The sequence below is a fragment of the Rhododendron vialii genome, chromosome 9a (assembly GCF_030253575.1).
Source record: "Rhododendron vialii isolate Sample 1 chromosome 9a, ASM3025357v1".
NCBI lineage: Eukaryota > Viridiplantae > Streptophyta > Magnoliopsida > Ericales > Ericaceae > Rhododendron > Rhododendron vialii.
Genome location: NC_080565.1, coordinates 38,309,957 through 38,329,700, shown reverse-complemented (window position 1 = coordinate 38,329,700; position 19,744 = coordinate 38,309,957). Strand labels below are relative to the sequence as shown.

At 41.7% G+C, this 19,744-nt stretch overlaps 1 long non-coding RNA gene across 1 annotated transcript in view; it reads left to right on the top strand.

Annotated features, from left to right (window-relative positions):
• The window catches only part of LOC131300048 (uncharacterized), a 61,286-nt gene that overhangs the window by 14,335 nt on the left and 27,207 nt on the right, over positions 1 to 19,744 (top strand). The window lies entirely within an intron of this gene.

Genomic DNA, 19,744 nt, shown 5'->3' with positions numbered 1-19,744 from the left:
TGATTTCTGAGATTCCCTATATCATGAACTAATGCATCTTGGGGCCGGGGATTGAGCACGAGCGAGAATGAAAGCAAGTGTTTGTAACCATTTCTCTAAACAGTCATTTCACAACTACACTCATTTACACACCCAAGTACACACTCACAAGGGTGTGGGCTAGCTCCACGCACGCACACTGGATGTGTGTAGTGTGTGTCGAGCCCACATCCTTGTGAATGTAGGTGTGTAAATGGGTATAAAGCTATCCTTTAGAGAACTCGGCTCCCGCCCATTTTTCATTTATCCAGTTTGCTCACGTTTTGACCATTATTAAGTTTCGACAAATAAACACACGGTAGGATCGAAAAATGTGGTGGTGGAAAAGTGGAGTTTTCCACCGCCGGTAGGAAGAATTTAATCTCTTATCTGAAACTTACGACAATAATTAGTACTTTTATTTCGTTAATAATCACACACAAATTAAAGACGTTACCTAAATCTTCATTTGCTGTTCTGATCTACTAATACGACTCGTTTACACGATTATATATAAATTATAAATGTCAGATCAATAATCTTTTTAGGATAGCGTTTTCTGTTCTGGAAACAGAGTAAATAAAAATATCCAAAACTATACCAAAAATAGAATTATAGAGATATTATTGAGTTGAGTGAGTAGTCCCCTTCCTTCTACGTCGGTAGAGAAGAAATGTGAGAGAAGGTAGTCACTTGAGTATCATCAATTCTCAGGAAGTCTCAAGTCTCTCTACCATAACGACGAAAGTAATTATGTTAGTAGCTTAGGTGTACAGATCGGATCAAAATGGTGGTGGACTCACACTTGAGTCTAACTCGAAATTAGTAATTCATCTTTCAAAGGTCGAACAAACAAATTACTATGAAGCAACTACGATGCCACATACCTCTAGTCGGCCAATTGGACCTTGCTCGGTTGGCCAGGGCTCTTGCATCTCACTAAGAGGTCAGAAATTTGAATCTCTCCATCTGCCTGTACGTGAGGTGTTTTTTCCTGGGAGGGCCTTTGTCTTTCTTGTTGTGCCGAAAACAAAATTGAGAATATAACAAATCAACAAGCAATAAAACAAAACACAAGATTTACGTACGCGGTTTCACTCAAGCACAAAGCAAGAACGTATTTCACGGGGAGAAGAGCATGAGGAGTCACTATAAACGGGGAGAGAAATAAAGAGCGGCTATACCAGTAACTCTACTTGAGTCACCCAACAGATCTAGACGTACACAAACCCTAGGTGGAACCCAATAAGATGAACCAATTTTCCTAATATCTAAGCTCTTGAACAAAAGACCATAACTCTAGCAGCCCCCAAGGCTCCTATTTATAAGAAAGTACAAAAAAATTAGGTCAAAAACTACTTAAACACGCGTAGCCGCGCACATAACTAGCCTCATTGGTCCGGACCAAACCAGACCAGCTTCGAATGACCAAAGCTGCAAATTACCACACACCCATAGAACTGGCCACACCGCACCCGCACCGGACTAGAGTGGCTGAAAGTTGATTTTCCTTTTTGCCACGCGCACTAAATTTTGCACCTTTCTTCGAACATCTTGAATTCAAGGCGTATCTCCAACATTTCTTTCTTTGTTTCTACCCTATAATGAGTTTATTTTTTGTATTGGTTGAGTTGTTGGAATTAATTGTCTCGTGAACTCTCTGTAGTATTTCAAGTTTATATTTTGTAATTCATATGTGATGTAAATATGATCTCTTCTATCAATCAATTAAAAAAAGAAAAGAAAAGAAAATACCTCTAGTCATTGAGCTTCAATTACATTGCATAACTCAAAGCAAAAGCTGCAAAACTAAACAATCGAAATTCCAAAACCTGAGCAGTTTTGGAGATACACTTGTGGAATTTGTTGTTGGGTAAATTATTGTTTACCCCCTTTAACTACGGGTCGAAAACACTTTACCCCCTCTAACTTATTTTTTAACACTTAACCTCCTCTAAGTAATGGAAACTTAATTTTTGTCTGACTTCCGTTAAGAATTGGATGGGAAGTGTCATGTGCCCATATAATAGACGCTATTACCCTTCTCATCCTCCTTCAGATCAATACCTCAGACACCTCAACAAGCGACCCATTTTCGATCATCTCCCCACCGGAATATTTCCCAACCACCACCAACACTGCTAACACACACCACCTCCCCCCACCGCCTTCTCCTCCAAAACAACAACAATAGCACCAACCTCTGGTTTACAACATCAAGAAGAGCGATTTTTGAGACATCGTTCAAAAACCTCACCGGCCCATGAGCTGTTCACCACCCCTCCCTCGATCCAACCTCCCAAGCGCCCCAACTCCCCCCTACATGCACTACCTACAAACAACAGTCATTGCTTCCTCCGCCGCTGCAGCACGCGGCATCGGCCTCTGCGGACCACATGAAATAATAATTCTGTAGTCGCCACTACGCATGGGGTCCACTTTTGGATCCTACACGAATAATCTGAACCGTTCCTTTATTTTAAAATAATTTTTCAAGTTGCCCTGCAAAAAATCAACTCAATTGAAGGTAAAAAAAAAAAAACCTCAATTGGATATGTGTAAGTACGTGGTTGATCCAATTTCTAAGTTTTGATTTAGAATTTAGGATCCTAAACTCTGAATAAAAAAATTGAAAGATTGGATAAACCATTTATGCATATTTAATTGAGTTATTTTTTTGCAAGGATATACTCGAAAATTATGTTAAAGTTAATGAACAGTTTATATTATCCGGGTTTTTTTTTTTTTTTGAAAAGATCACTGTTTATATTATCCGTGAGGGACCCAAAAGTGGGTCCCACACGCCGTCGGTACCAATAGTGCAGCTCATTCCAATATGCCACGGACACACATAAATGTGCACAGATCTGGACACAAATCTATCCAGAACTTATTTGACATGTGTGAGCTCCTCGTCTATCGAATGAGACCCATGTATTTGGACAAAATATTGTTCAAACTTGTGCATTTTTTGTTGTGCGCCCATAGCATCACTCATCTTATAAGATAATGATTTCTGAGATTCCCTATAAATATCATGAACTAATGCATCTTGGGTCCGGGGATCAAGCACGAGCGAGAATGAAAGCGAGTGTTTGTATCCATTTCTCAAAACAATCATTCCACAACTACACTCATTTACACATTCAAGTACACACTTACAAGGGTGTGAGCTAGCTCCACGCATGCACACTAGATGTATGTTGTGTATGTCGAGCCCACATCCTTGTGAATGTGGATATGTAAATGGGTATGAAGCTATCCTTTAGAGAACTCGGCTCCGGCCTATTTTTCATTTATCCAATTTGTTCAAGTCTTGACCATTATTCAAGTTTTGACCAATAAACACACAGTAGGACCGAAAAAGGTGGTGGTGGTGGAAAAGTAGAGTTTCCACCGTCGGTAGAAAGAATTTAATCTCTTATCTGAAACTTATGACAATGATTAGTACTTTTATTTCATTAATAATCACACACAAATTAAAGACGTTATCTAAATCTTCATTTGCTGATCTACTAACGCGATTCGTTTACACGAATATATATAAATTATAAATGTCAGATCAATAATCCTTTTAGGAAGATTTTACTGTTCTGGAAACAGAGTAAATAAAAATATCCAAAACTATACCAAAAATAGAATTATAGAGATATTATTGAGTTGAGTGGAATCCCCTTCTACTGTCCTGGAAACAGAGTAAGAATAAAAATATCCAAAACTACACCAATAATATAGAATTATAGTAGAAGATATGATTGAGTTGAGTGAGTAGTCCCCTTCCTTGTACGTCGGTAGAGAAGAAATGTGAGAGAAGGTAGTCACTAGAGTATCATCAATTCTCAGGAAGTCTCTCAAGTCCACCATGCATGATGGATTGGATGCGCACCATTTTGCAGCTGATGCCATACTGGCTATCATTTGCATCAATGATTCGTCGAGGCCTTCAAAATTAATCGAGGTTTGCGTAAATTAGCCTGGAAATAGAGTAATAAAAAAAATTTCCAAAAACTATTACCAGAAATAGAATTATAGAGATATGATTGAGTACCCTTCAAGGTAGAAAGTATAATGTGAGAAGTGTTTTGGGGTCTTCTTCATTTACTATTTGGTAACGACGAAAGTAATTATGTTAATAGCTTAGGAGTACATGCAGATCGGATCAGAATGGTGGACTCACCCTTGAGTAACTCGAAATTAGTAATTCATCTTTCAAAGGTCGAACAAACAAATTATGAAGCAACTACGATGCCACATGGCTTTGTTTTGGGGACTTCTTCATTTACTATTTGGTCCGATTGTTTTGGACCATGCTCGGTTGGCCAGGGCTCTTACATCTCACTAGGAAGTTAGGAGTTTGAATCTCTCCACATGCTTGCATGTAGGATGTTCTTTCCTGTGAGGGCCTTTGTCTTTCTTGTTGTGTCGAAAATGAAATTGAGAATATAACAAATTAACAAGCGATAAAACAAAACACAAGATTTACGTACCTGGTTTCGCTCAAGCTAGCACAAAGCAAGAACGTATTTCACGGGGAGAAGAGCGAGAGGAGTCACTATAAACGGGGAGAGAAACAAAGAGTCAGCTATACCCGTAACTCTACTTGAGGCACCCAATAGATATCTAGACACAAAACCAAGGTGGAACCCAATAAGTTGAACCAATTTTCCTAATATCTAAGCCTTTGAACAAAGACCATAACCCTAGCAGCCCCCAAGACTCCTATTTATAAGAAAGTACAAAAAATTAGGTCAAAAACCACTTAAAAATGCGCAGCCTCGCTAGTTCGGACCAACCCAGACTAGCTTCGAACGACCAAAGCTGCAAGTTACCACACACCCACAGAACTCACCACGCCGGACCAGCACCGGACCAGAGTGGCTGAAAGTTGATTTTCCTTTTTTGCTACGCGCACTAAATTTTGCACATTTCTTCGAACATCTTGAATTCAAGGCATATCTCAAACATTTCTTTCTTTGTTTCTACCTTATAATAATGAGTTTATTTCTTGTATTGGTTGAGTTGTTGAAATTGATTGTCTCTTAAACTCTCTGTAGTGTTAGAAGTTTATATTTTGTAATTTATATGTGATGTAAATATGATCTCTTCTATCAATCAATTGAAAAAAAGAGAGAGAGAAGAAAATACCTCTAGTCATTGAGCTTCAATTACATTGCATAACTCAAAAGCAAAAGCTGCAAAACTAAACAATTGAAATTCCAAAACCTGAGCAATTTTGGAGATGCACTTGTGGAATTTGTTATTTCCACGTCCCCTTGAGCTGAATCAGCAATAAAAGGATTACCTTATCCCTCCATCGTGTCGACATGAAAATGGAAATTGATTTCATCGGAAAATAGGCCCCTTTTCTCATAATTAGATGTCCGGATCAACTTATGTGCGCTACAACTAATTTCGGGGTTTAAAGTTAACGATCGGACAAATCATCCAATGACCCCAGTGTTTGAAATGTTTGGACTTCATGGGATTCGATCGTGCGACTTCATAAAGGACAAACACTTATTAACTTTTTCATACCCATCCAACCAAACCCGGGACGCACCCCGGGACAATCATGGAGAATCAAACAATAATTACCATGAGGATCATGCCACCATGAGGATCATACCACATGATGTTTCATCTACCCTCTCATTCAATCATCCAATCCATTTTTGGTAGAATAATTTTGGGACCATTATTGGTATCGTTCCCACGTGTCTCACGGCAATTACTCATAAATCATAGGAACTGTGTAGACACCCCATTCTGGACCGTCTGGATAACGCTATTTCTCGAAACTTTTTATTGACCCAATGATGATTAAGGGTCGAGAACAGTCTGAGGATGAAGGTGTGTTTGAGCTTTGAGCATCCTGAACCTCTTTCAGACCTATTTCAAACCTTTCAAACCAGAGCCAAACAACCCCAACAAAACCCAAACTGGCTTACGCCATTTTTCCCTTGGCGCACGCCAGTTGGCTGCCACGTGTCGGTCATCGGCCGTTGGCTCAGTTTTCACTGGCGCACGCTGGTACATATGTGGCGCACGCCAGTCAATCCAATTCAAATAAACTTTATTCAGTCACATGGACGAGACTTTGGTAGCCACCCTGACGTAGGCTACAGTTCCCCTGATGATTGTATTCTGCAGGGACGTTCCCCCCTCTCTCCTACACACCCCATCACCTAGTCCCATGCATTTAATGCATGGGAGCCTCCTCTCCTTAACCCAACCAGCCCTTAACCCCAGCTGATCAGCCTTTATCTCAGTCTCTCTCTCCTCTATAAATACCCCTCTTGCATTCATTTGCAAGGGGTTAATCACATAAAGAGTCCAAGGCCTTTTTCCTTCTCTCTCCCTCTCTTCTCCTCCATTGAAAGAGGAAGTAAAGAGACCTTTCAGTCACACATTCCACTGATACATACTCACATTACCACCTTCTATCTCTCCAAATCAAAGCTCAAGCTATCCTTTCATCCCAAGCAAAGGTATATCACCTTTGTGTTCCTTTCTGTTTTCGTCTTCTAAGGGGAACCAGTAGGGTCCAGGCTAGTAAATAATACTAGTTCTGGCCTCAAACTGGTGATATACAACAGTCGTGTGAGATGAGACATGGCGCACGCCAGTAACCTTATGCCGTACGCCAGTCATGGCAGTATGTGCACTACTGGCGTAGGGATCATTGATCATCATTTCTATTAGCTTACATTTCTGTCAATCACCTGAGCATGCTAACAATCAATTTACTGCTTTCTGTATATTTAGTGCTGCTTAGCTGTAGTAGTTACTGCTTGCTCCTTCATTTGTTTAAAAGGCCTCTGGGATCCTTCTGGTCGTGTTCCAGAACCCAGATGATGCAAAGCCAAGCACTAGATTAAGGACAAACTGGCGTACGGCAGTGTTGCCCAGGATCCAGTGGCTGGCCCTTGCATCTTAGCTTAGTTTTGGCCTCCTTCCTGTCCCCACACTGTTTTTGGGGTATTCTGCTGCTTTTCGTGGCTTGAAGCCATTTCATCTGTCTGTAACTGTATATATTATGTTCTATTAAACTGCGTGGTTTGTCTTGAGTGTGTGCTGGTCCCTTTCCAGAGCCCAGAGGATTGCAAACAAAGACTGAGAAACTAGATAAGTGGAGTACGCCAGTTGGCTTGTGGCGTGCGCAGGTTTATCAGCATGCACTGGTTCGGCCAGTCCATGCTGGTGTGGAGCCTGCTCGCGCTCCTTCAACACAGCATACTCCAACTTATTCAAGTTGCTCAGTGCTTGTTCTCAATCTATATTTATCATTGCAAGCAAGTCATTCATAAAGCATTTTGTCATACAAACTGCAACTTGTTACAGTTTTAAACTCCCATTAATTGTTCCCCTGCCCTAACTGGCTAAAAAATGATCAAAAGAGAGAAAAATGCAAATGTTTTTACAAATTGCCTGAGTAGAGACCGATCTTCGGATTGGGCAAGAGGGGTGCCATAAAACCATTTCCCTCTCGTAAACTGGCTCCCGAACCTCAGATATCGAAGGTGACGACGGACCGGTCTACACCTTTTCAAAAATCAAACAAACGTGGCAAACGTTTTCGAGTTCGGTTCCTTGGGTGTTTCACCGCTAAAACCCGAGTGGCGACTCTGAATCGAAGCGTTTCGCCGCGCTTTTCAAAGAGGGCCGCACCCGATCTTTTAAAGAACAAAAATCAAAAAAATTTGGGGCGCGTGCCCACAGTGGCAACTCCGCTGGGGAACTCATTGCATTGATTGGTATTTGGCAATTAATACATAATTGAACAATTTTCAAAAGTCTGTCAAAACAGTACGCTTCGCGCTGCTGAAGAACGGAATGATAACGTAACAGGATCTCCGCATCCGACCAATCCGAACTGGGGCTTTTACTATTGTTCACTTATGTAGTTTTCTCCAAGTATTGATCAATGAAAGTGAGCCAAACTTCAAAAGGCATTTTTTTCAGAACATTGCATTTCTCTCTCATCAAATCATTCTTCGGCATTCTCCGTTCGCATCGATGGTTGGTCAGCCTCGTTGAGGTGTTTTGGGTAACCGGCACAAGTCATTGGAGCCCGGGGTCCTCGAACGCCAAACAACCTTGGACGATGATGAGTCGTACTACCGTTCGACCATTGCTTTGCTCTATGCGTCGCAATGGGAGGTATATCGTGGCTTTAGTCAAAGGAACCCCTTAAAGCCAAAACCAGCCTCTACACGCTTACAAAGCACTAGAACCTTTCAACCTAGGATAGGACCCTGCAGGGTAGGATTACTTGCATCTAACCCATATGCTGTCTATGTGTTATTGCTTTCCCTATCGCATGTCTGTACATACATTCATACCATTTTGCGTAGGAGCATGCTAGGGCGGCTTTTAGGTACTCTCTTTCGAATTTGTCTTATGCCAATTAGGACGCTGCTATGAACCAATGAAGAGTCGTGTATCTTGATGGTGCGCGTTATAAATTTTCAAGTCCTTGGATCAACGAGACTTTGGGAAATCAAGACTTTCTAAGTCCTTGTCTAACGCCTGGTCGAGGTTTCAAACAGAAAACTCCAAAGTTGAAACGTCGAGAACGGAATAGTCAAAGGCTTAGACTATTTTGACATTTCTTAGTGTTAGTCGATTCAAATAAAGGATACACCCTCGAAAAGAATATCCGAGGATTCGTGGCAACGTCCAAATGTCATAAGATAGACACTCTTTAGTCATAGAGTCTAGGAGGACACCGACGACAATGACATGTGCATTGCATTCCTTCAAATTCTTTCAAAAGCTTGCTGCAGGAACGCCACTGAGTTCTCATTTACTTTACTATCAAAAGCTCTAGGCCGTTTCACTGAAGGAAAGAGCCAAACCTACTTAGGAGCATCTGCCAGGGCTATTTCACCGTCACTTCCAAAGCCATATTACCCTCCTCAATCATCAATCCAAAATGGCAGCACAAACAGAGCTGGCTGAGCTGAAAAGGGCTGTTCAAGAAATGAACCAGAAAATGGACAAACAAATGACTATGGTTCAGGGACTGGTTGACCTTTTTACCTCTGTCATGTCAAAGTCGGATCTGGGGCTAGTCAAAGAACCTCCTCAGGCCCGCCACACTGCTATTGTCGGAACCAAGCTGTGCTCGAACGATATGTTCAAAGACCTGGCTGAGTTTCATGAAGCCAGGACTCACCCGAAGGAGAATGTTGGATCTTTGTTCAAAGCCAACACCGAAAGGGAGGATATGCGCGGCAAAGAAATCAATCCCAAAGGCAAAAGAGTGCATCATGTTCCTCAATTTGGTCGTCGGAACCCACCAAGGACCTTCTCCCGCTCCTCCACACCTTTGTCCTCGGTTTATGAGAAGCTCCTCGAAGCTGGCTTCCTCAAGCCACTCCTTCCAACTCCTTCACCTCGAACATTCCCGGCATCCTACAATTCAAATGCCTATTGTGCTTTCCATCAAATGCCTGGTCATCCCACCAATGCCTGCTTCCGCCTTCGACATGAAGTTCAAAATCTCATCGATAATGGCACCATTCAAGCTCCACTCCCATCAAAGCCCAATGTTATATCCAACTTCATGCCTCAACACGGTTCCAACCCATGTGTTAGCCAAATATCCATCAGCTCTACTCAAATCAACTCAAGCTGCACTCAAATCAAACCTAGCTCCACCATATTCAACCCAACCCTTTTCATTATCCCAGAAAATCAAACCAAGCCAATTTTGTCTCTCCCATCCGAACCCGAGGTTAACCTGATGGCCATAGGTGCAGTCGAGGTCCTTACCGCCGATACCTGGGTTGATAGTGATGAGGAGCCTATAAAGGAGGAATTCAAGAGGAAATTTAATCAATCAAAGGAGGAAACGGACTGGCTGAGATCCTTTAATCATGAGAATTTGGGGCTGTTGTTCAAGGAGTTCTCTCAAGTGGGTTTGGACGAAGAAGCTGAAGAAGCCGAAGTGCTGTTGCTTAAGCCTATTGTCCTCTAGCTCCCACCTCTCTGCGAGGAAGTCAAGGGTAACTATAAAAGTTGCATTTTCAAATCGCGTCTCTTTTGCATTGACACTTTCGAGTCTGAGTCTGACACAGTGTCTGTCAAGTCGTCTAAGTCTAGCTCTGAGTCGGAGTTTGTGCCTCTTGGCCCTCCATGTCGTAGCTTTTATTCTCAATTTGAGTCTTTTTACTGTACCTGGCAACCCCGAGGGTTTTTATGATATGCATTATCCTGCTTTTAAGTACTTTGCTGGCTTTTGAATAAACTGTGTCAACCCCGACGACGAAGGGATAGATTTTGATGGGATCATCCCCAAGGAAATGTGTTCCCTCGCCGAAAGGGAAGACGAAAGGCATGCTCAGCCTCTAAAAAGAAGAAGTAATTTCAAATAAACTTGAAAGATGGGGCAGACCCCCGGATGGTTCAAATTGGTTTAGTGTTGTCCCCATAAGAGTATTGCGCCCGTTCAGACTTGTTCAAAGAATTCAACAATATCTTGGCATGGTCTCACAAAGACACGCTTGGCGTTGATCATGGGATAAAGAAGTATCAAATCTCCTACCGCCGGATGCCAAGCCAGAAAGCAGGAGCTCAGAAGGCCCCAGGCCTCGTACCATGTTTAAAACAGTAACAATAGTGTTCCATCAAGCGCACATTAAAAGGGTGCAAAAGTGGCTTGGAGCGGGGCATTTCCAATTGTAGCAGTGAGGACCCTTTCACTATCAAAGCCATTCTATCTGGGGCTATAATCAAAGATCATCGACCTCGACGGCAACAAATTCAATACCTTGGTCAACCCAAATCAGCTCAAGCGTTATTATCCCTGAGAGATGCTCGTTGGATCGAAAACCACAAAGGTGGGCGATTCCAAGCAAAAGTTAGAGAAGCCTGCTAGACCGAAAACCTATGGAGGCGGTCTAGGCAAAAATGAATTAGCAAAAAGTCGAAAGCTCGCTAAACCGAAGACCTGAAAGGGCGGTACTAGGCAAAAGTTAGAGCATAAAAGGAGAGGTAAAACACACGAGTGAACCTTTGCCTGAACTACGTTTTGACCTGATTCCCAGAATGGGATACGTAGGCAGTCTCTCTTCGAGATCCGGTCATACTTTATCAATTGGATCCAAGGTTGACGTTTTGGTGCACATCAAGGGTCAGGAAAGGTCGAGAATAAGACAAGCCGAAATGCTGACTGGTAGGCTGAAGTCCATTGATTCATTGGAGAATCAGAAGGGGGAAATCATTCGTCTTTCAAGTTTAATGCAAACTGCTGTTTCAATTTTAAAGTTGAGCAAAAGCCTTAAAATATTTTGAAGCATCAAAAACAGAACGAAATGCTTATGAGGCCTAACGACTTCCGGTTTACTCTAAGTTCAGCAACGTTTATTTTAAGCGGCTGCAGCAGCTTTGCAATCTCGCGCGCTAGTTGGAGGCTCACACGCACTCGTACAAAAGTGATGTGCGTTGGTCCCAAGCCTGCGCGCTCTTCTTCAATCCCTGCATCAGACAGCAGTAGGCAGCCACCACGCCTAACAGAGATTTTTAGACCCTCAGGGGCACATTTCAAGTTCAAAGCACCTCGAATCTCATTCAAGGGGCTTTTACCAAGTCTTGTCATGCTGTGTAAGTCATATGGTCCTAATGTGGCTGCACAGGGGTGTCGGTTTCAGTCCGGGCCTATATGAGTCATCATTTGCGTCTTTTGTCCATCTTTGCGACACTTTTCAAGTTTTTCAATCCATTGTCATGTCGGGATACTTTTCCTAATTTTACCGATTTGTACATGTCATTGTACATTTGTTTGACCTTACGCAAGTGTCAGTTTCACCTGTCTAAGGGATATTGTGAATTTAGGCTCGTCAATGCCCGAAATTTCATTATTTTCCACGTGTCTAGGAGTCCGAGACATATTCGGGGCTCTTCTTCCTTTTTCATTTGAGCTAGGTGAGTCTGTACATATATGTGTCTATCTGTCAATTCAGTTTGCTTGTCAATGGTCCAATTTCAAACCAACGACGGTTCGCCCGTCCATTTTCAAATCAACGACGGTTTGCCCGTCCCTTATCAAATCAACGACGGTTTACCCATCCAACTTCAAATCAACGACGGTTTGCCCGTCCAATTTCAAATCAACGACGGTTTGCCCGTCCAGTTTCAAACCAACGACGGTTCGCCCGTCCATTTTCAAATCAACAACGGTTCGCCCGTCCATTATCAAATCAACGACGGTTCGCCTATCCAACTTCAAATCAACGACGGTTCGCCCGTCCACTTTCAAATCAATGATGGTTCGCCCGTCCAATTTCCAAGCAACGACGGTTCGCCCGTCCAATTTCCAAGCAGCAACGGCTTGTCCTTTCCAATTCAACGACAGCAAGTCCTATCCAAAGTCAACGATTGTAATACCCGTCCCGAATATTAGAGTATTTAATTCATCTTTTAATTGAATTATATGTTTTTGGGGTTGATTTGTTTATGACGAAAGTTCGAGGGGCTTGTATGTGATTCATGGGTGGAGCATAAGTAAGTTCATGTTTCAATTGCATACAATAATTTTCCCATAGCCTTTATCAAATATCCTGGAGGATATTTTGGGGGATATTTCTCCCCTATTCTCATCTGGCTTCCAACGTAGAGAGAGAGAGAGAGAGAGAGAGAGAGAGAAGAGGAAGAGGAAGAAGAAGAAGAAGGAAAAGAAGAGAGGAGAGCTTGAAGGTTCTTGGTTGTCTAGGTTGTTAATCATTTAGGTAATTTCATATTTTAATTGTTGAATTTCATGTTTGGGTAAGTCTAATTTCATGCTTAAATAGTTGGGTTCATGCCTTAATTAGATGATGCAAGTTAAGTTGGGTATGAGAAGAATACCTCTTGAATCTCTTGTGTTTTTATGTTTTAAGCTTCTTTGATTCATGGGGTTTGAGTTTCTTAAGTAGCTCTTTGATAAATATGAGTTAAAGCATGATTTGGTGTAGTTTGAGGAGTTTTAGATGTGGTTTGAGTAGAGAAAAAGGTTGGGAATCGGAAGAAAGTCGTGTTGGATTTTCGCTGAAAAACCCAGTTGGTACCCGTACCACTTTTTGGTGGTACCTGTACCGGCGGATCAGTGCTGAAACTTTTGGGTCGATTTTGGGTGGGTACCGGTACTGAGTTTTGTGGTACCTGTACCTCTCGGGTAACTTTCAGCAATTGTTGTGGAACTTCGGACGATCATATCTTTTTCATCCGGACTCCGTTTTGGGCAAATTATATATCAAAATTCATGTACCGAAAGCGTACTTTCCATTGGTAGTGGTCTCAAGAGCTAGCTCAAGGCCAATAAAAAGTTATGGTTAAGATAAGACAAGTTGATCATAAGTTTTCAAACCGATTTCAAGAGTTATTTTATATTTGAACTTTATGCTTGTTTCAAGACACTTCTAGGTGTTGACATGGACATATTTGTATTCGATAGTCATCGTTTAGCTTCTTGTTAGCTTTGTAACTTTGTGCTGAGTATTTGTGGAATTCGTAATTAATATGAGTTAACTTGTGGCTAGGTAAAGAGCCGGTCTTTCAGGAGGTGCCGAAATCTTAGTTTGGCATACTTTGGTCGATACGAAGGTGAGTGTGTTTGATATGGTAATGTTCAATGAGATGTTACAAGGTGGTGATTGTATATCATGCTATTTGAGATTTAGCTAATGATATATGTTTATTGGGTGTTGATTGTAACCGCTAAAGGGTTGTGGAGTGAGTCACACCATATCGTGGGCCATGCCGTCTAATTAACGGTGAATGGGAATGTGGTGTGCGGGACACAATTCCTTGGTTACATGGGAATGTGGCAGACGTGCCATTGCGTGTGTGATGTTTATACATGTGGTTATATAATTGAGTACTTGTGTTAAGTTTATGTGAATTACATTCAAGTGAGATATTCTTTCGGGTTGTGTGGTATTTTATTGAATGTATTCTATATCTCACACACTCCGGTTTTCCTTTTTGGATTGCCAGGTCACAGGTGGCCGTAGAGTTGGTCCACTGCCAGTCGACGTTTTGGGGACACTTGTATTAGTATCGAGTGTTGGTATTTTTGGTCGAATTGGTTGTATTGGGTCAAACTCGTACTTTTGCTAAACTCATTTGTGACTAATGTTGTCAAGTACTCTTTGACTTCGAGTTTGTAAATATGTTGGGTGTCGTTCGTACAATGCAAGTTTGTAATTATCGTAGACACCTTGTTTTTTTTTATTAATGTTAAGTCTTCCGCTGGGGTTTTACTCTATTCTTATTTAGTTATCGTATAGTTGTTTGTCTTTTGTGTGGAAAGCCACGTGGCCGTGTCGGTTCGGGCCCACTTCGGGTGTCGTTCCGGGGCGGGGCGTGACAACGATAGCCTGTCATGTCCAGTCCATTTGCAGCATCACTCTGTCCTGGTCTACAGTGATCCAACCATTTAACACATCTTCCAACAGTCTTATTGCTCTGTCTCGGATGGTCCTTCATAAGGAGATTGGCTCTGATTCCCAACAGATGGAATTTAACCTCCCTGACATGACCTACCCGTGATTGTTGGAGTTCTTTGTGTGCCGAAGAAGGTTTAGTCCCCAAACAGTGGCCATTCGCCCGTAACTAATCATTCCCTAGGGGAGTCCACCCCAGAGTCAGCCTATTCTATCCAAATTCGACAAGCGGTGGTCTTCCCATCCACTCAACTTATCCCCAGCAAGCGGCGGTCCTCCCGTCCATTCAAATCAACAAGCGACGGTCTTCCTGCTCTTTCAAACCAATAAGTGGTGGTCTTCCCATCCCCCTTCAATCAATCAGGTTCTTTAAAGTTTCATGTTTACATTGACCCGTATGTTCTGTTCTGGATAGCCTAGAATGGGGTGTCTAGAAAACCTTTGACGTTACTTGTCTCCAGCCAATGGTACCTCAAGTGCCGTCAAAGGGGGGCTACTGTAGACACCCCATTCTGGACCGTCCGGATAACGCTATTTCTCGAAACTTTTTATTGACCCAATGATGATTAAGGGTCGAGAACAGTCTGAGGATGAAGGTGTGTTTGAGCTTAGAGCATCCTGAACCTCTTTCAGACCCATTTCAAACCTTTCAAACCAGAGCCAAACAGCCCCAGCAAAACCCAAACTGGCTTACGCCATATTTCCCTTGGCGCACGCCAATTGGCTGCCACGTGTCGATCATCGGCCATTGGCTCAGTTTTCACTGGCGCACGCTGGTACATATGTGGCGCACGCCAGTCAATCCCAGTCAAATCAACTTTATTCAGCCACATGAACGAGACTTTGGTAGCCACCCTGACGTAGGCTACAGTTCCCCTGATGATTGTATTTTGCAGGGACGTTCCCCCTCTCTCCTACACACCCCATCACCTAGTCCCATGCATTTAATGCATGGGAGCCTCCTCTCCTTAACCCAACCAGCCCTTAACCCCAGCTGATCCGCCCTGATCTCAGTCTCTCTTTCCTCTATAAATACCCCCCTTGCATTCATTTGCAAGGGGTTAGTCACATAAAGAGTCCAAGGCCTTTTTCCTTCTCTCTCCCTCTTTTCTCCTCCATTGAAAGAGGAAGTAAAGAGACCTTTCAGTCACACATTCCACTGATACATACTCACATTACCACCTTCTATCTCTCCAAATCAAAGCTCAAGCTATCCTTTCATCCCAAGCAAAGGTATATCACCTTTGTGTTCCTTTCTGTTTTCGTCTTCTGAGGGGAACCAGTAGGGTCCGGGCTAGTAAATAATACTAGTCCTGGCCTCAAACTGGTGATATACAACAGTCGTGTGAGATGAGACATGGCGCACGCCAGTAACTTTATGCCGTACGCCAGTCATGGCAGTATGTGCACTACTGGCGTGGGGATCATTGATCATCATTTCTATTAGCTTACATTTCTGTCAATCACCTGAGCATGCTAACAATCAATTTACTGCTTTCTGTATATTTAGTGCTGCTTAGCTGTAGTAGTTACTGCTTACTCCTTCATTTGTTTAAAAGGCCTCTGGGATCCTTCTGGTCGTGTTCCAGAACCCAGATGATGCAAAGCCAAGCACTAGATTAAGGACAAACTGGCGTACGGTCTTCTATGACTGGTGCACGGCAGTGTTGCCCAAGATCCAGTGGCTGGCCCTTGCATCTTAGCTTAATTTTGGCCTCCTTCCTGTCCCCACACTGTTTTTGGGGTATTCTGCTGCTTTTCGTGGCTTGAAGCCATTTCATCTCTCTGTAACTGAATATATTCTGTTCTATTAAACTGCATGGTTTGTCCTGGGTGTGCGCTGGTCCCTTTCCAGAGCCCAGAGGATTGCAAACAAAGACTGAGAAACTAGATAAGTGGAGTACGCCAGTTGGCTTGTGGCGTGCGCAGGTTTATCAGCATGCACTGGTTCGGCCAGTCCATGCTGGTGTGGAGCCTGCTCGCGCTCCTTCAACACAGCATACTCCAACTTATTCAAGTTGCTCAGTGCTTGTTCTCAATCTATATTTATCATTGCAAGCAAGTCATTCATAAAGCATTTTGTCATACAAACTGCAACTTGTTACAGTTTTAAACTCCTATTAATTGTTCCCCCGCCCTAACTGGCTAAAAATGATCAAAAGAGAGAAAAATGCAAATGTTTTTACAAAATGCCTGAGTAGAGACCGATCTTCGGATTGGGCGAGGGTGGTGCCATAAAACCCTTCCCCTCTCGTAAACTGGCTCCCGAACCTCAGATATCGAAGGTGACGACGGACCGGTCTACACCTTTTCAAAAATCAAACAAACGTGGCAAACGTTTTCGAGTTCGGTTCCTTAGGTGTTTCACCGCTAAAACCCGAGTGGCGACTTTGAATCGAAGCGTTTCGCCGCGCTTTTCAAAGAGGGTTGCACCCGATCTTTTAAAGAACAAAAATCGAAAATTTTTGGGGCGCGTGCCCACAAACTGCAAAATAAGTTAAGGTGCTCGTCTGATAAATAATTTTTTTTTTTTGGTAACAAAAACATAATATCTGATAAATAATAATTGCATGCAATTTTGATAGGAGCCGCAAATTTGGTGATCTTGTCTGAGTTCGAACAGGTCATTGATTGGGGTTATCGTTCCGGCTTGCCAGCTGCATGCCAAAGCTTCATGGGATGTTGGAGTTTTCTAAACACAAAATATTACTTCCTCCGTCCCATAAATATTTGCTCGATTCGCAAAACGATGACGTAAAAATAATACTACAATTTTTCCAAGGAAAACTTTAATTTTTTTCCACAATTCACTAGATATCGATGAGTTCTTTAAATTTATGAAAAGAATTTGAATTTTTTCTTGAAAGAATGCATTATTTTTGCGTCATCGTTTTGCGAATCGGACAAATAATTTGATACTGAGGGAGTAGTAAGAAAGAATCAAAAAAATATGTTCAGTTACCTGTCCAAATTACTTCCAAGACAAATTCAGTATCCAAACAAAGCATAATTTTGATATAAACAATTAATGAAGCATAAACTCGTATCCTTCTATTCGAATTATGAATCTATGAGAGATTTATATTATCGAAATGAAATGAAATGAAATGAAAACCATATTAAACGTCAAACAAAATCTGAGCCTTCTATTTTATAAGTTTTCGAGTAAAATTCTCTGTTTAAATTCTTCTTAAGTTACAGAATGCAAACACAACCTACAGCTACATGGAGCACATTTACAAATGAAAATCTAAAGAGAGAATTCATTTGTTCCTCCAGGTCAGTGGGTAGAACAGTGGAAGCTAGGTTGGCATCTATCTCTGTATGAAAAGAAACGTCTACACTCTTCTGGCTAAAACATTTGCCCAAACATATTGTGACGATCCGAATTTTTACATTGCCTCAAAATTAATACATTTTCAATAATTACAAGTCCTTAAGATAAATATACATGGTGAGCCCTAAAAACCTCCAAAATGATACCGATTTTCTAAGCAATCTCTAAAACTGAGTCTTTCAATACTCCAAATTGGGTCCCCACTAACTTGCTCTGCACCTGAAAAATATAAAATGCCCGGATAGTATATGCAATACGAGGACAATAAACATGGCTATCGTTAAGAATATGTTCAATAAACGAGGATAACAAATCAAGTAAGATCATTCCGAATGTTTTCATTTGTAGCCTCATACCCGGTTCATCTCAGTAACATGTCAAGCACCACCCAGGTCAAACTCTGTATTAGGCACATGGGCCCCATAAACATTATGGACTCCCCGTGGGACAATCCATCATACATCTTTCATAATTCTGTGACCCGGTGGACTTAAACATGTACCAATATGTTCCATGGCTTTCAGTCAAATACTTTTTGTGTCACGATACAAGAAGTGACAATAACTGAATCAATAAGCTTAGACATCAAATGAGTACAAATATGAGAGAATCAAAAAACACTCTTTGCAAAAAGATTTAGGTAAGAATGTATTGTACACTATCCGATACCTCAAAATTATCATATGAGATGTGAACACCGCCTCAAGAATCAGCACCCTAATTTGTACTTCAACCTGACCTCAAATCACCCATGATTTTCTTGCTCCAAACGATGGATAACTCAACGGTGCTTCGTTCGCAACCTAACCTCTTAGAAAGGTTTACACCCCAAGCGTAGGGTTAGGTCGTTGAAAGCATAATAACCGGTAAGACCGGAATCGTTCCCACAGAGAAATCTTCTTTAGCGAATTTGGAATAGAAGTTGCTTATAGATTGCGGCATTCAAGCGGCCAACTTTGGAGTTTTGATTCGATTGACGAAATTAAACTTGGAAATAAACTAGGTTAAAAATGGTCGAGTCAAAGGGATTGATTTACCCACGACTTAGCCATCAAACGGTTTCTTCATCTAACTCATGAATGGACCGAAACCGTCCGGATCCACTGGACGAATTAAAAGCTGAAGACTACTTATAACTTAATTCAAAGCTCTAATTCAAATTGAACTCATTTAACGCAAGTGAGAGACGAAAAAAGATCGTTCGCAAGCGTAGGATTATCAAGCTCGTAGCACAAGGCGATAAACTTCATTGATCAAAGAAGCCACCAACCCCATGATCAAAACTAGAAATCATGGGTTTAATTCATTCAAAACCTTGAGATTAAGCTAAAGTTAAGAGAAACCATTTAATGGACTAATCCATAGGGTGAACCTCACCCCATGACCGAACCGATTAACTACTCACTCATAATAAAAAGACTAGAAAGCATGCTAAGAAAGGTAAATGTAATTAACCGATAGAATTGAAAATAAACTTGATTTATATAGAGATCTATCAAGTAGCTACAACATTAATACATGAGAAAACATCAAAACACTTAAACTTACTTGAGTTCTTGAAGAAAATAACTTGAAAAGCTTGAAAGACTAACAATGGAAATCCTAGAGCAAAAACTAGAAAACTAGGCCTAAAACTAACTAATGGCCTTTATCTTCCATAAATGGCATACAAGACTATTTATAGGCCTTACAAAATCAGCCTTACAATGGACAAAAAGGCCCCCAAAATATCCCAAAAACATACTAGAAGTAGAAACTTTCCATTAATGGAAGGTTGAAATGTTCAGCACAAAAAGCTGCTGGCCGAAGGGCATTGGTACCAATACCTAAAAAATGAGGTATTGGTACCAATCCAACTGTCTTCTAATTCGGCATGATGGTACCAATACCTAAAAAATGAGGTATTGGTACCTCTGTGTGAAAACAGCAGAACAGGGTCAGCTTGGGCCATCATGCCTTGTCG